At 42.6% G+C, this 16,400-nt stretch overlaps 1 protein-coding gene across 13 annotated transcripts in view; it reads right to left on the bottom strand.

Annotated features, from left to right (window-relative positions):
- The window catches only part of CREB5 (cAMP responsive element binding protein 5), a 482,366-nt gene that overhangs the window by 242,155 nt on the left and 223,811 nt on the right, over positions 1–16,400 (bottom strand). The window lies entirely within an intron of this gene.

Here is a 16,400-nt window from a genome sequence, read left to right as displayed (position 1 = left end):
ACCTACTTTTTTTCCCTCCCAGGAAACTACTACCTTTCCCAATCATAATCTAGGTACTCATGACCCGAGCTCAACAACCTGGAGAATGAGGATAGATGACTGGCAGAGATGACAGGGTGTCTAGAATCCAATGCCAAGAGCCAAAGTTGCAACTTTCGGCTGTATCTCCATAAAATCAATCTCTAACAATTTTTATGGAATAACGGAATATAGAATAATGATTGCTCGTTCATTTACTTTTTCACTGTCTTGTCCTCTAGAATGAAGAACGTTTGTGTTCATAACTCTCTTTCACGGTACTTGGAACATTGTAGGCACTCAGGTAAACATACATTGCATGACTAAACCAGTGAAGGCAAAATGTGACATCTGAGTCACTTAAGGGAACTAACAGCCTGTGCTTATTTCTGATGACTTGAATGAAGGTTTCCTTGTTTAAAATTCAAAAGTAAGGTAACACACGCAAGGTAAAGCTGTCTTAAAAGACAGTTCTTCTTAAAAAAACGAAAGTCACTGGGACAAAAAAAGAGGATTCACACTGGAGCAGAAGTCTTACCAATGTGGTGGAGCCAAAAGGTGAGAAATTCAGAGTCTAGAAAAGAAAGGGAAAGTGCAGGGTGAAGCCAAGTAAGTAAGTGGGCCTCTGTAAACAGCTAGGCACAGCTCTTCAGCTTAGAAGGGTAGTGAAATTCGAGAGGTCAGTTGGACAATGGGTTGAGGATGGCAGAAAAGAAATGGGAGTGTCACTAGCAATTTACCGGAGGGAAAATATATATCTGTCTGCGCTTTGGGGTTAGCAAAGAAAAAAATAAATGTTACCCAGGAGAACCAGAAGTGGTTCTTTGAAGTTCTTCTGCAAAGAACAGGATTTCCTGCACTACGTGTTAAATGATGGCGATAACATATACGGTATTTGGGGTGGTTGTGTCCATCACGTTGCACCTTTCCCAGATTTCTGATTTCTAAATCCTGACCACACAGTTTGTCAGGAGTCCAGATGGAAACTGGGCACCTGGCTTAGACTGTGGGCCGACTGTGTTATCGCGGGATCCCAAAGGCATGAACAGTCGTCTGTACACACACGCGGTCCAAAGGCTCCTCTTTTACACTGGAAGGTTTTTCTGACGTGGGAAAATATTGTGGTTGGTTAAAGCAAGATGAAAGGAAATGGCGATTTGTGTTGGAGTAGCAGTGCAGGGGTATGCTTAAGTTCTTTTTATAGGGTCTAGAGATGTAGCGAATTGAGCTCAAATGATAATAAAATAAAATAACTGGGTTACTTTTTTTTTTTTAAATTTTTTTAATGTTTTTATTTATTTTTGAGACAGAGAGAGACAGAGAATGAGCAGGGGAGGGGCAGAGAGAGAGGGAGACACAGAATCCGAAGCAGGCTCCAGGCTCTGAGCTGTCAGCACAGAGCCCGACGCAGGGCTCGAACTCACAGACCGCGAGATCATGACCTGAGCCGAAGTCGGACGCTCAACCGACTGAGCCACCCAGGCGCCCCTGGGTTACTTCTTTAAAAAGTGAACCTTAACAAACATACTTCCCTGGGTCTTAATGAGGTCTTGAGGAAGTCAGCAATTAAAAATATTTTTTTCCTCCATTGTTGGGATCCTCAGAGAGACTACCAAGTTTTCATCTTGCTCACAGTCACCTACTTTGCCAATAATAGATCTGAGGCACCGAAAGATTTCTGGCTCTTTTTAGAATTATTTTCTGTTGCGCTGTACTATCAAAAATTATGAATAGCACAGTCTAAAATTTAAAATAACAATCTTTCAGTTGCCAAAGAAGAATATAAAATGTATGAACCTTCCTTGGGTTACCCGCGGCACTATTCTTCTATCACCCCCCTATGCGGTCTCCAAGTACTGCAGAGTCAACCTACGCATCTTTGATCTGTTTCTATCCTTCTATCTCTCCTCCTGCCAACCTACACCCAACCACCTCCATCTCCTTTCCTGGACTAGAAAGTGGTCTCCAAACTGGTCTGTCACTTACTTTGCCTTCCCTTTCTCCTTTTGCCCATATACGGTCACAGTGATTTTTTTTTTAAGTTTGTTTGTTTGTTTGTTTGTTTGTTTGTTTGTTTGTTTGTTTTGAGAGAGAAAGCAAGCACATGAGTGCGCAAGTGGAAGGAGGAGCAGAGAGAGAGGAGAGAAAGAATTCCAAGCAAGCCTATGCTGTGAGCACGGAGGCAGACTAGGGGAGGGTACGCACAACGTGGCCCTAGAGATCTTTCAAACTGTGAGATCATGACCTGAGCTGAAATCAAGAGTCAGAGGCTTAACCAACTGAGCCACCCAGGCACCTGGCATGGTGATCTTTTCAAAAACCAAAACTGATCATGGCCCACAATTCTCCCCGCCCAACTGCACTGCCCCACCTCCAGCCACCACCCCCACAAGCTTCTTAGATGGCTTCCATGGTTCAGAAGACATTGACAGCACTCTTTGTGTCATCTCCAAAGCCTGTAGGAGACCCTTCCTACCTCTCAGTTCATCTCACACTACTCTCACTCTTGCTTTGTGTTCTTCACTCCACCTTATTGGCATGTTCCTGTCCTCATACTGCCCATGCTCCCTTTCAGCACAGGGCCTTGGGAATATGTTTTTTTCTGCTACCTGTGCCCTTCCCCTGATTCCACCTTCAAATCTCAGATTAAGCATCACGCGAGGAAGACTTCCCTGACCTCTCCAGTGATGGGCACCCTCTCCCTCTTCTTTGCAGTACTTTTTACAAGTTCACAACTGTTTTGATTATTTGACTAACATGTTTCTTCCTTAAGGCCATAAGCGCAATGTGAGAAGAGACTAAATTTGACTTTATTCCCCATTGTCTCTGTTGCCTAGATCAGTGCCTGCATATAATAAGTGCTCAATAAACACTGAATGAGTGAGTAAACTATAAAATGATATTCCTAAAATATTCAGTATGAGGAAGTCTTTTATTCCCTGGCCAGTTTTTGAGAGTGCTAACTTTTTGTCCATCTGCTGGGATCTCAGAACATGCTTATGGTATTAGAGCTTTAGATATTAAGGTATTTGTTCAATTATGGGCTAGAGAAAAAGAAAAGACCAGTGTTAAGACGAAAGCCACAAACATGGGATGTACACAAGAAGGAAAGCCTTTGAAAAAATATTAAATGTGCCCTTGGAAGAAGATGCCAAAAGGCGAGCTCTGAATCTTTGAGCACTTTGGCTCAAAGTACGGCAACAACCATTCTTCACCTCCACCATGAAAACCAGGAAAAACTGATCTGTGCTGCAGCACAAAGAAAATGATTTCTTCAGAGGGAAGCATGTTAAGTGAAAGAAAGAACTACTTCTTTAATGAGAATCATTAAGAAGAATTTTAAGGGACACTCGGGTGACTCAGTCGGTTGAGCATCCAACTTCAGCTTAGGTCATGATCTCATGGTTCCTTGAGTTTGAGCTCCACATCAGGCTCCTTGCTATCAGTGTGAAGCCTGCTTTGGATCCTCTGTACTCCTCTCTCTCTGCCCCTCCCCTGCTCTCTCTGTCTCTCTCTGTCTCTCTGTCTCTCTCTCTCTCTCTCAAAAAAAAAAAAAAAGAAAAGAAAAAGAAAGATAGGAAGGAAGGAAGGAAGGAAAGAAAGAAAGAAAGAAAGAAAGAAAGAAAGAAAGAAAGAATTTTAAAAACTATCCAGGAATATACCTCACACCTTCTCCCACCAACATTTAAGACATCTCTTTGTCTCTGTGACCCCAACCAGAGATGGAAAAGGCTCCTAAGTGTTATATTCTAATTCTTCAGTAATCTCTTTTCTCCACCACACATGAAATCTGCAAATTCTCCACACTCCTTCCCCCAGACCGAGGGAGTAATTTCAAAACATTTTGGAAAAATAAACAATTAGGCAAACATTATCATTTCACATTAAGAGAAGATCTTTTTTTTCCTTTAAGCATTACGTAGTAACTCAAACATGAAATTGTTTTCTGAGTTCACATTTTCCCAATTATGGGTTCAAAACCTGTCTTCATTGATAAAAGAATGGCATTTTACCTCTGGGTAAATTAAATATCCAATTTCAAAAACACGAGTGACTACATCTTGCTGAGTTACTTTTGCTAGTATAGGTGCATAGATTTGGAACTGGTACAATAGTGTCATCAAGCCAGTGGATGGGTGTCAATACGCATGGAACAATCAGAGGTGTTCCTCGAGGCTCAGCCTTTCTTTGGCCTTTTCTTGTTCTGCATTTGTACCAACAGCTTGGATGAAGATGTAAAAATTGCGCCTGTCAAATCTGCAGTTGACACAGTGTTGGGAGGCAGAGCTTATGTTCTGGGTAGTAGAATCAGGTTTTACTTGAGCCAACTGTGTGATCTGGCCTCCAAAAATGCTAACATAAATCTAGGTTGCTGTAGAAGAAGTGCGATGTCCAGCTCAAGGGAAGTAATTACTCCACCGTAGAGCGCGCTGAACTGACCACATTTGGCCACCACATTTTAAGGGGGAAATTGACAAATAGGAGGGAATGAAAGCAATGAAGGCATCCAAAATGCATCACAGGAAGAACTGTAGAGGAATCAGGGAATATTTAGTCTGAAGAAGAAAAGATTTAGAGGGTCATGCTAACTGCCTTCAAATATTTGTGGGATTAGATACAGTCTATATTACTCCAGAGGGCATAATTTCAAAAAACTGGGATCATGTTGATAAAAGCCAATGATGACTACAATTTGAGTTCTTATTTTGAGACAACCACTATGCTAGATGCTTTATAAACTGCATCTCTAACCTTCACAATGGCATTACAGGGTCAGCGTTATTATCCTCGTTTTAAAACAATAAAAAGAGTAAAATTCCTACCATTACTAATACTATGCCATTCTCTTCTAGTCATCCACACTCTTTCTGGACTGATGCTCTAAAAATACAAATTTGATCTTTTGTCCAAAGACTAAACGAGCTGCCTTGTCACGTACTGAGCTTTCTGGCATTGGAGTTAAGCCAGTAGAGACTAGTGGCCCCCTGAAAAGGATGTCACCAAGAGGATTTCTGCATCAGGAGGGAGAAAGTGCTGCATGACTTCTAAGGTCTCTTCTATTGCTAAGATTCCCTCACTTACGATACATGGTTCATACTTCGGCCCAATGCTTCCAAATGATTAGTAATCTGTGATAACACTGGAAATACACTGGCTTAGGAGTTAGGAGGTCTATTCTAGTCCAGGCTCTCTACCCCTCCTTGCAGCCATGTAACCTGGATAAATCATCCAACCCCCCTCAGCTCCATAGCCCCATTGCTAAAAGCAGGGGGTTGGACTACCTGGTTTCCATAATTATTTCTGGCTCTGATACTCCACAAGTCTCTTTGTATGTTATATTTTATGAGACATTAAATATCCAAACACACTTTTTAGATTCTGATTCATGGGCCTACAGACATTGATTTTTTTTTTTCTCCATAACCATAAGCTTTTGGAGATGAGTCTCCTAAAAATTATAGCTTTATGCCAGACCCAAGGGATCATGATTCAAGAAACGGATCCAACACAAAGTAAAATTTCTCAAACTTCAAAGATGAAAATTCGCAAACTATTTTCACCTAAATCGCTCACTCTGGGGTTCCAATTTCTCCAAATGTTCCTTTGACTTCTTCTTCCCTTCATATCCTTCAATATACTTTGCTCTCCATTCAGTGTTGTTCTGAGACACAAAGGGTGTGAATGGAATGAGAATCAGGGCATAATGAGTCTTGATTGCATACTCAGTGAGTTTGAGGTAGAGTGGTAATTGTCTTTCTGCATGCATGGGCTTGGAATACAATATGCAAAAAAAACAACGCAATGTATATGAATATATGTCCATGTTCTTACAAATACCTATAATTTCAGGGCGTGGTCATGAAGGATGAAGGGCAGTGGACCACAGATGAAAGTAAAAGTTGGAGCACACGGGGAGAAGGTTGTTGATTCCCATAAGGTCCCAAAATGCTATCTTCAAATCTATATTCTGTCCAACTGCCAAGGTGTGGAGAATTTATGGGTTTCTCTATAAAGAGCCAGGGTCATCCCGACACACGTTTACAAGTCAAGTTGTGCAATCTTGGAATTGTCTGCATCTTAATGAGGCCCGGGCAGTTACGAAGACTTTCAGAACTTCCCCGATGTAAACATCCATGAATTGCATCCAAAAGGTGTCTGAGACATTCACAGGATAACACAAGTTCTAACCTTGTGTTAGAAGAGACTAAGCTCTCTGGAGGTTTAGGAAGGATTCTAGAAGGTCCTAACTCCTTCTTTCTGATGCTCTCAGAAGCTGGAATACCAGAGTGAGTATTTTGAATTCTACTAAGAGAGTAGGCTGCTCCGTGACAGAGGGGACAGTGAGGTATTAGAGGGGACATAGTGGGGTTGGGGAGGACACCAGGGGCCATGCCAGCTGCCTCTCTCTCCATAACATTCTCCTTAGTGTAGCCACACTGTGAAAGATGAACATAAGAAAGAATCCATCTCAGGCAACTTTGCATCAGGGAAAGGGAGAGGAGAGCACAGAGCCCTGTGAAAATTCCAGCTTTGACATGCACATTTAAATTCTGCTTTTTCAGAGTATGCTACTTATCCCAGAAGACTTCTAAGGGGAACAAAAACATGAGCACTGGAATATAGGGCTCAAGTTCAGATCAGCTCAATAGCACCTGGGCATGTTAAGTTCTCTGAGCCATACCTTCCTCATCTTTAAAATAGAGATAATCATCTAATGAACAGGGTTGTAGTGAGCCCCACATGAGAGGACGGATGTTCCAGCACAGTGCTGACAACATACGTGTACTTCTTCTCTCTTAGTATAGTCCCAAACGTGAGGCTCAGAGAGTAGTGGTTCATTCTGGGTGGCTACTCCCCATGACTGATTTTAATAGAAATATTACTGATAACAGCTAGCACTTATACAGCATTACCATATGGCAGAAAACTCATTTAGTCCTTATTAGTCTATGAGGCACATAGGATTATTAATCCTCGTTTTACAGAGGAGGAAACTGAAGCACAGAGAGGTTAAGTAACTTGCTCAAAGTTATCCAACTGATAAGTGAAGGAGCTCAGACCTAAGCCCTTTGGCTTCAGAGTCCAGATTCTTACGTACTAAGCCATACTGCCTGTATAGTCTTGCTGTAAAAATATTTTCTAGTGAAAAATAACATGGCAAAAAATAAAGTATACCTGCTATCCTTTCTAGGGACATTAAAAGAAATGGTTAATTGATGCTGGTATGGGATCCTGAGAATTACAATACACCTGTCTTACCACTAACTTGGGCCAATGTCATCACCACCATTTTCATACCTAGAAAAGACTGGGATACGCCATTAATTCATTTCTAAGTTGTTGACTCGTGACACTTGTCTTAATGTTATATTGCCTGCACAGGTCTTTTGAGACTGGTTTACAAGGAACAGGGCAGATTAAGATTAGGGAGGAAAGCTGTACTTCAAAAACTGTTGAACGATACTCCTACCAAACTACCAAAACAACCAACTGTCACTCACTCGTTCTCTGATGAAGTTCAGCTTCCTCAATAGTTCCACGAGTTAAGGAAAAGGCTGAGAAAGAGGTAATTTCTTTGATGTTTGGATCAAGTTCAATTTCCAAGGCAACTTCCCTTACAGCGGGTAGAAAAGCAGCTCACACATGGATATGACCCTCAGTGGCCTTTAGCACACTCACCCGTTCCCAGGAAGTGGAAGGCCTGGCCCGAGTGAGGTTCTAGACTTGAGTCTGCAAGATACGGACCAGCAAGATCCATCTGACTGGACTGTGCTCTCCTCCAACTCCAGACCTCTGTCATCCTTTCTAATACTGGGTTTAGACAAAAGAGCCCTGAACCATCCCTGTAAGCATTTTACAGCTATTCATTTAATACTGTAGTAAAATGCTCAAGACAATAAATGTCTTCTCAGGTGCCACCCTCGACTGTGAGAAACAGTTTTCAGGTGTCTCTCAAAGATCCTGCTCCTTCCTGTTCAGATTCTCTCAGTGCCGTGGACTGTCTGTGTCTCTGCTCTCACCTCCTGCTTTAGGGTCTCGGTTAATTCCGCTAAATATAATCATATGGGTTAAAAGGAAGGAAATGATGCCACTTCATTCAGGTTACTAGAATTTTAGTTGAGCAAATCTCTGTGGTTGATGCATCCACAGATATCTTGGAAGTCAGAGACTCCTCTAATGCCCCTGAAAATGATATTGTACTCACTGCTCCCTGGTAAAGTTCCTCATTTCTCAAGAGTCTTCGCCAAGAAACCGTGGCACCAGCCTGCTTGAACACTTCTGCCGGCCATACCTCTGACATATGACTTGAGCTTTTATCATTTCATTCCAATCAATCTTTTCCATAACATCTCCTGGCAACTCATCCTCTCTACCCTTTTCCTTCTCATTCACACACACAGACCTCAATGCTTCTTGACTATTCATTCCATTTTATGTCTCTATTTCACCTTTGCACATGATATCTCCTCTTTGCGGTCAATCCAAGATCCAGCACCTTTCTCCTCTGTGGAGCCTTCTCCCACTGCTTCTGGCCCCATTAGTTGCTCCCTGTTTTGTGCTCTCATGGTACCTTTTCCATATTGCCATTAAAGAGCCTGGCTGATTTCCACAAGCACTTCCTCCAGCAAACTTGGACCAGGGAATACGCCAGGTTCACCTGAGAACAGCCAGTGTCTGCTCCTTGATATGCACCTTGCAGACGTGCAATAAATTCAATTTTTCAGTGAATACATGAATGGTGGCGATTTTCTGCAAGTCTATTGCTTCTCTTTGCTTTATTTTCCTCACTTGTTAAGCAGGAACAACCATACCTGGTAAGGTTTGCATAAATATTTAGTTAAGTAATGCCAATGCAGAGCTTAGTACAATGTTGGACGTATTAAATGCCCAACACTTGTTAGTAACCATTACTTTAATTATCATTACTGTTATCATTAACAATGGTAACGCCACCTCTATACGCAATTAACCACTCTTTGGTCCTCCATTTTATCCCATAAATACCTCTTTCAAAGCTCTGATAACACATTGGTGTATTTGTTTATTTTTAAGATTGGTCTTCCCCTCCTAGCTATGAAGACTCTGACAACAGGAACAGTTTCTGATTTCACGTGGCTGTCCCCAGGGCTTAAAACAATACCTGCCACATGGAGGTTTGCTGAATGAACGTGTAGGGAGTGCAACTATAGTGCTCCCAAAAAAGAAAAAAGAAAAAGAACCAACTTTCCCAGAAGACCTACAGTTCAGAGGCAATATGGAAATCTAAGGAGACAGAGGGATAAAAAACAAACGAATCTGAAAAACACCTTTACTCACACAGGCAATAGAAACAGAGACCCATCCTCTAGAGCTGATTAAGCGCTGGCCTAAAGGGTGAAGGGCTAGCCAATGGGTCTGCACCTTCATGTGAGTTCCACCATTAAGCACATGATCTTGCTTGACTTATTAGTCTGTTGATTTTGCCTTCATACTGATTCCCACTTCTGTCTTTTCTTTGCTATCCCACGAGCTCCAGTTTGATAACCTTCCACCCTGACCACGCTATAACTTCTTACTGTTCTCCTGGCTTTCAACCCTTCTGGTCCCTCCCAGGCCACTCCAGACCGCAGAGTCCAATTAATTGGTATGAATCAGCACATTCCCAATGTCATACCTTAACTCTAAAACCTCCCAGGGCTCCCCAGTGCTTACACCGTGAAAGCCCACTCTTAGCCTTGCCTTCAAAGGCTCTTTTAACCAGCCCCATCTCTTACCCTGTCCCCTGTGCCAGCCCTCCGCTCCAACCACCCTTCTCTACTCACTACGCAACTCATGAGTTCAAATTCTCCCCTTCACACCTTTGCAGGTACATTCCCCAGGCCTGGAATTTCCTCTCTGCTTAGCTAAATCCTATCCTCTAGGCAATAAATCTGTTGGTTGATAGATACAGTGTTTTTCTCTAGTATAAATGAGGATAGTATTCCCTGGCTTCCTTTGAACTATGAAGTTAAGGTACAGAATGGCTTGAAAAGAGCTTTAAGAACATATGTATTATCCTGCCACCCTTGCTCTCCTCTCCTCTGACATCCCCTCATTCGTGCAAAGACCGCTTTCCTCTGTTCAGCCTCTGGTTCATCTTAAATACCACCTTTTCAATGTTACCTCTCTAACTAAAAAAAACCCTCCTATTATTTTCTACCTCAGTACCCCGAACCTTTCCTTTATAGCATGTGTCATAAGGTGTGATTTTTATCATTATCATTTCCAGTTATATATTATCACTATCATTTTATTATTATTTTATTATTATTTCCAGTTATATATACTTTTATCATTATTTTTTTATTTTATTTTTTTAATTTTTTAATGTTTATTTATTTTTGAGACAGAGAGAGACAGAGCATGAGCGGGGGAGGGGCAGAAAGAGAGGGAGACACAGAATCCGAAGCAGGTTCCAGGCCCTGAGATATCAGCACAGAGCCCAATGCGGGGCTCGAACTCACAGGCCGTGAGATCATGACCTGAGCCGGAGTCGGACGCTCAACCGACTGAGCCACCCAGGCACCCCTATACTTTTATCATTATTATTTCCAGTTACCTATTATAAATTCCTGGAAGGGAAAGCGCCCGTCTTATTTTCTCTTCTGTTGCTAGTGCCCGGCTCAGTGCCGACACAGAACTAGACAACCAGTGACCGAATGGACAAATGAATTAGGATTTCTGAGGTGATGATATAATAAAGAGCAACCAATTTACAATTTCCTCTCATTGGGCACACGGTCGTCTTAAGCCGGAGATACAGAGAGATAACATTTGCTGACTTGAATCCTCATAAGTCATATCAACAGAGGCCAGACACAGCTTAACAGTCTCCTCAAATTGCCAATGCATTTGGTCAATTCAAATCACTGGTTGAAGTGAGGCAAGACAGGCCCCCCCCCCCCCCCAAGCAACTGGAAAACATACAGGAGAAGACAAAGTGAAATGATTACAAAACAAGCAAGAAACTAGGGTCCTGGGGTGTATATGGGGGAAGGGAAGCGAATGGCACCAACGGCATTGCCAGGCTCCCACTTCTGTACAGCATGGGGAAGAAAAGGTTCTCGAATATCCTGAAAGAGGCACTGAGCACACCGGGAAATGCTGAAGAGACACACTAAGAACCTGGTATGGCCACACCCGGGGCAAACGGCCCATTCTAGAATTAACTAAGCATATTTCCCTTCCTTCCTTACCAGAACGTGTGAAATTACCAAAAGTAAGGGTGAATATAAAACTAGCACAAGGATGCTGATGGTCTGTTTCCTCAGCATTTCAAAGAGAATCAAATACTTATGCTCAATGACCAGAAATACCAATGTAGCGCTCTCTTCAATGCCGCTCATGATCCACTATAGTTCTGAGAAGAGACTTTGCCTTTCCCTCTCCCAAAGCCCCCCCCCCCCCCCCTTCCCTCGGCTCTTCTCTCCTGGCCAAAAGAGCTGGAGGGTAGGGCTGGCTGCTAAGATGAATCTGCTTGAAAACTCCCCTGCCTGGAGCATTGGTGGAGTATCTGCATTCCTGAATATTTGGCAACAGCCACGCTCTTAACATGAAATAGAAATGTGATCTTCAGTGGGAAGGAAAATGTGCTACAAGATAGACTTCCTCCTCCGAAACAATAGAGAATAAGAGTGCCTGCACTTCGTTTCACTTCTGGTGGAACCCGTCGGGTGGCTTGCCATGAATGGCCTTGCTTTGTAAATTGTTCAGTACCTTCACAAACGTAAGTTACTGCTATGCTGCGCTAGTGATCAATATTAATTCAGGGAAGTGGATGTTTTATTAGAAGACAAGGACCCTCTACCTGCCATTGCTACCAAGCAAACTGAATCATAGCGACTGGTGTTTGTTAAGTCTTCGACCAAAACCCAAATGATATAATGCAACACAGGAAATCAATGAGAGACTGAGTCTGTCTTATTTGATGAAATCCTAATAGAAAGAGATAACATTTTTACCTTGACCATACCAAATGAAATTCACTTGTTGTGTGCATTAGGGCACTGGCCACAACTGGATGCAACAGTCCTCAAAAGAAGCCTCTGGAAATCTTGTCTGAATATTGAGAGCGAATTTTCAAAAAACAATTTTTAACGTTTATTTATTATTGAGAGACAGGGAGAGACAGAGCATGAGCATGGGAGGGGCAGAGAAAGGAGGAAACACAGAATCCGAAGTAGGCTCCAGGCTCTGAGCTGTCAGCACAGAGCCCGACGTGGGGCTCGAACTCACAAAACGCGAGATCATGACCTGAGCCGAAGTCGGACGCTTAACTGACTGAGCCACCCAGGTGCCCCAAGAGCAAATTTTAAAATAAGAATTCTTACCAGTCATTTGGGTTCTCTGGGTCCTTAGGAGTCCAGAGAAGTGCAATGGGGGTCAATGAGATAGATGGTTTCCATGTTTACAGCGCATATAATGTACATTCCCAAACCTACATAACACTTATTACCATTCTGACCTCATCACTTCCTACTACTCCTAACCTTACTCGCTCTGCTCTAGACACATACTGGCCTCCTCAATGTTCTGCAGACATACAATAGCCACGGCACTGGCTGCTCCCCCCTCCCCACCCCACCCCCCGAAAAGGTTCCTTCTCCTTCTCCTCACATCTCCTTCTGCCACCAATTCCAAATGTCTGCTCAAACGTTACCTCCCAATGAGCCTTGTGTCTGAGGCTGGCCACTCTAAACTGACAACTCAACTTCCTTGAATCCACATTTCCCTTACTTAGTTCATCCTTTCCCATCATGACATCCATTCCTTCCTCACTTGCTCCAATCCAAAAGCACCAAACTACTTCTGATCCCTATTCTTAAGACAATATGCAAGAAAAGAAAAGACACAAAATCCAATGACTCTATTCTTTTTGAACCACTAGAAATCTCTCTTATCTCTTTCTCCGTGGATGCCATGTTTTGAAAATACTTCTTTAAAAGTCATGAATTCATGGGGCGCCTGGGTGGCTCAGCCGGTTGAGCGTCTCGCTTCGGTTCAGGTCATGATCTCATGGTCTGTGAGTTCGAGCCCCACGTCGGGCTCTGTGCTGACAGCTCAGAGCCTGGAGCCTGCTTTGGATTCTTTGTCTCCCTCTCTCTCTGCTCCTCCCCCGCCCATGCTCTGTCTCTCTCTCTCTCTCTCTCTCTCTCCTTCAAAACTAAAAACACTTTTAAAAATTTAAAAAGTAATAAAATAAAAGTCATGAATTCATTTTTCTGTACCAGTCTTGAAGCCTTCACATTTCTTAATTTCTAAAATCTCATTTCACTCTATTGTACCATCAGACACTACTGTTTCACAGCATTGATAAAATTCTAGGCCCAGAAAGAAACTGATGCTTTATTTTTTTATTTAAAACAATTTTTTTAATGTTGTTTCATCTTTGAGAGAAAGAGAGAGAGAGAGAGAGAGAGAGGGTAAGGGGCAGAGAGAGAGGGAGACACAGAAACTGAAGCAGGCTCCAGGTTCTGAGCTGTCAGCACAGAGCCCGACGCGGGGCTCAAGCCCACGCGCCATGAGATCGTGACCTGAACTGAAGTCGGACGCCTAACCGACTGAGCCACCCAGGCGCCCCAAGAAACTGATGCTTTAGTTTTTCTGGGCAAACTTGCTGCAGATAAATGTATAACTGCAATTAGAAAATTTGACTACTATATCACTTGGGATGCCAAAAGGAAACAGACAGCACACTGAAATTGTGTAACTTGAGAACTGATTAATAAATAAACTATTTGCAAAGGTGTGGGCAGAGTGCAGGGAAGCCACAGCCACATTGCAGTACCCTGGGGCCAATAAGCGTTCCTAGGCCTATAGGAGTTGAGAGAAGGGAGAGGTTACCAGACCTCAGGAGAGAGACAGGTTAGCAGGAGACCAGGGAGGAGAGAGCTGTGTGGACAGGGCATCTGGCAGGACCTGGGACCTTTGGTCAAAGAAGACAACTAACTGAGGCAGCTGGGAGAACAGACACCCAATTCCCCTTTTCTCCCTTTCTGGAACCTACTGTGGTAGTTCATGGCCACTGGCCCAAATCCAACAGGAAAACACAGGTTAAAGGTCAGCCTTTCAGGGTAGACAGCAGGGTGGAATAGGGGGAAAATGGGCCCAGATGGACACTGAGAAAATATCTAGCACAAGTATGTTTGATTAAATTTATTTTATTTCACAAGCAATATACTTCCTTATTAGAGAAAATTTGTGAGGAAAAACAATACATGGGAAGGAACAAAATCACCCATCATCCCAACATACAGAAAAAAACTAATAGTTTACTATATCTCTCCAGATATTTTCTCTCTATATATGTATACACACCATGTACACACACGCGCACACACACGCACACACACACACACACACACACACACACACACATTATGATATGCAAGAGATCCAAAAGATCAGAAACCCCACTAGGACGCAGTAACACAGTTTGCATTCCACCCCACCTACCATGACTAAAAAAAAAAAAAAAGAAATGTTATCTGTATCTTTATTTCCTCTCTAATTTAAACCATATAAGGACAGGACTGTCACTAGCTGAACTGGCTCTGCATTTATCCGTGTGCTTAACAAATCATGATGGGACTGATAAAAACAATACAAGGCAGAGTGAAGCCTGTCCCACAGTGCACCCAAGTAACCCAGCTCCACCCCACAAAGATGAGCTGGGGCAGGCACGGCTCCTCTGAACCCAGTTACACACCCTCAAAACAAGGTCTCACTTTTAGGCCACAGCTTCCAATGTGTCTACATTCCTCCTGGTGAAACAACTGAGCTTGGAAGAAGAACAACTTGCTATGTGGGAGTCACAGAGGGAAGAAATTGGCACCTGCTGTCTCCGTACCATAGGGCCGTAACAGCGCGGAGTTCAATTGTCTTTTCCACCGAAGTTATTGCGTGGCAGGAAAGTGAGGACACGTAGAAGGTGCAGTTTTCTACCCTAGACAGTCAGAATTTATGGGTTGGCTGGCTAAATAGAAGCACTAATGCCAATGAAATGTCTATATCTAGATGACCTCCCCCAGCAACCTGTCACTCTTGTATTAGAACGCCAAATCTATGGGTCCCTGCTCTTTGACCACTTGGACATCCTGTGTATTTCCATCTTCATTTTCATCCTCTTGTGCTCTATTGACAACCTCAAGGTGGGACAAATCACTGATTATTTGATAGACTAAGAAATAATATTTCTAAATCTAAAATAAAGATGAGATTTCAGGAGAGTCAGGTACCCACGTAAGAACCACACCCACACTGCTGGAGCCTTTAGTAAGCCAGGCTTTGTGTCTTTCCCTTTGTGTTGATATGTCCTTAAGCTGATAATATATATGTGTGTTTATTTTTGCTCCCCAGATAAGTTTTTTTATTTCATTTTGAAGTTTATTTATTTATTTGGGGGAGTGGGGGAGCAGAGAGAGAGGGAGAGAAATGATCCCAAACAGGCTCCATGCTGTCCGCGCACACAGCCCGACTCAGGGCTCAAACTCACGAACCGAGAGATCATGACCTGAGCCAAAATCAAGAGTCAGACGCTTAACCAACTGAGCCACCCAGGCGCCCCAAGTTTTTGTTTTTTAAATATCTGAATGTTGTCTGGTTGCTTTTTAAAAAGTCTAACTGCAGATAGCCCATGTATAAAGAAATGTTTCTCAGATGTCTTTTCACACGTATATAGTTCAGTATCGCTTTATGAAATAGTTTCCAACTGCTATGGATGAAATTAAAGAAATTTAAATCTGCTCTTAAAAGTCAAATAGAATCTGAGAATGAAGAGCCATTTTAAAGGTTTGTAACCATTGGTAAAAGGCATGTTCAGGGCAAAAGATGAAACACAAAATATTTGAATCTCTTATATTATCTTCACTTTGATTAAACATCTTTGCCCCTAAGTTAGTTCTGCAATTACACATAATATTGACTTCTGTGGGTAGCTAATTAACTCTCCATTCCCTTTTTAAGAAACAATGACAATGGGGCGCCCGGGTGGCTCAGTCAGTTGAGCATCCAACTTCAGCTCAAGTCATGATCTTGTGGTTCCTGAGTGCGAGCCCCACATCAGGCTCTGTGCTGACAGCTCAGAGCCTGGAGCCTGCTTTGGATTCTGTGTCTCTCACTCTGTCCCTCCTCCACTGTGCTGTCTCTCAAAATAAATAAACATTTTTTTTTAAAAAAAAAAGAAGAAATGACAATGTTTAGGCATAAATCTGATCTCCCTTCTGCTGGCATAGGAAAACCCAGTCCCCAAAGCCTCAGTGTCCTTATAGATGCCTTGTCTTATATTTTACCCCATTTATTCTTTTTTTAAAGCATTTTTAAAAGTTTATTCATTTATTTTGAGAGAGAGAGAGACAGTGATT

Source organism: Panthera leo, chromosome A2 (genome assembly GCF_018350215.1).
Source record: "Panthera leo isolate Ple1 chromosome A2, P.leo_Ple1_pat1.1, whole genome shotgun sequence".
NCBI classification, from domain to species: domain Eukaryota; kingdom Metazoa; phylum Chordata; class Mammalia; order Carnivora; family Felidae; genus Panthera; species Panthera leo.
Note: the sequence above shows the minus strand (reverse complement) of the source record. Positions and strands in the feature narration are given on the sequence as shown.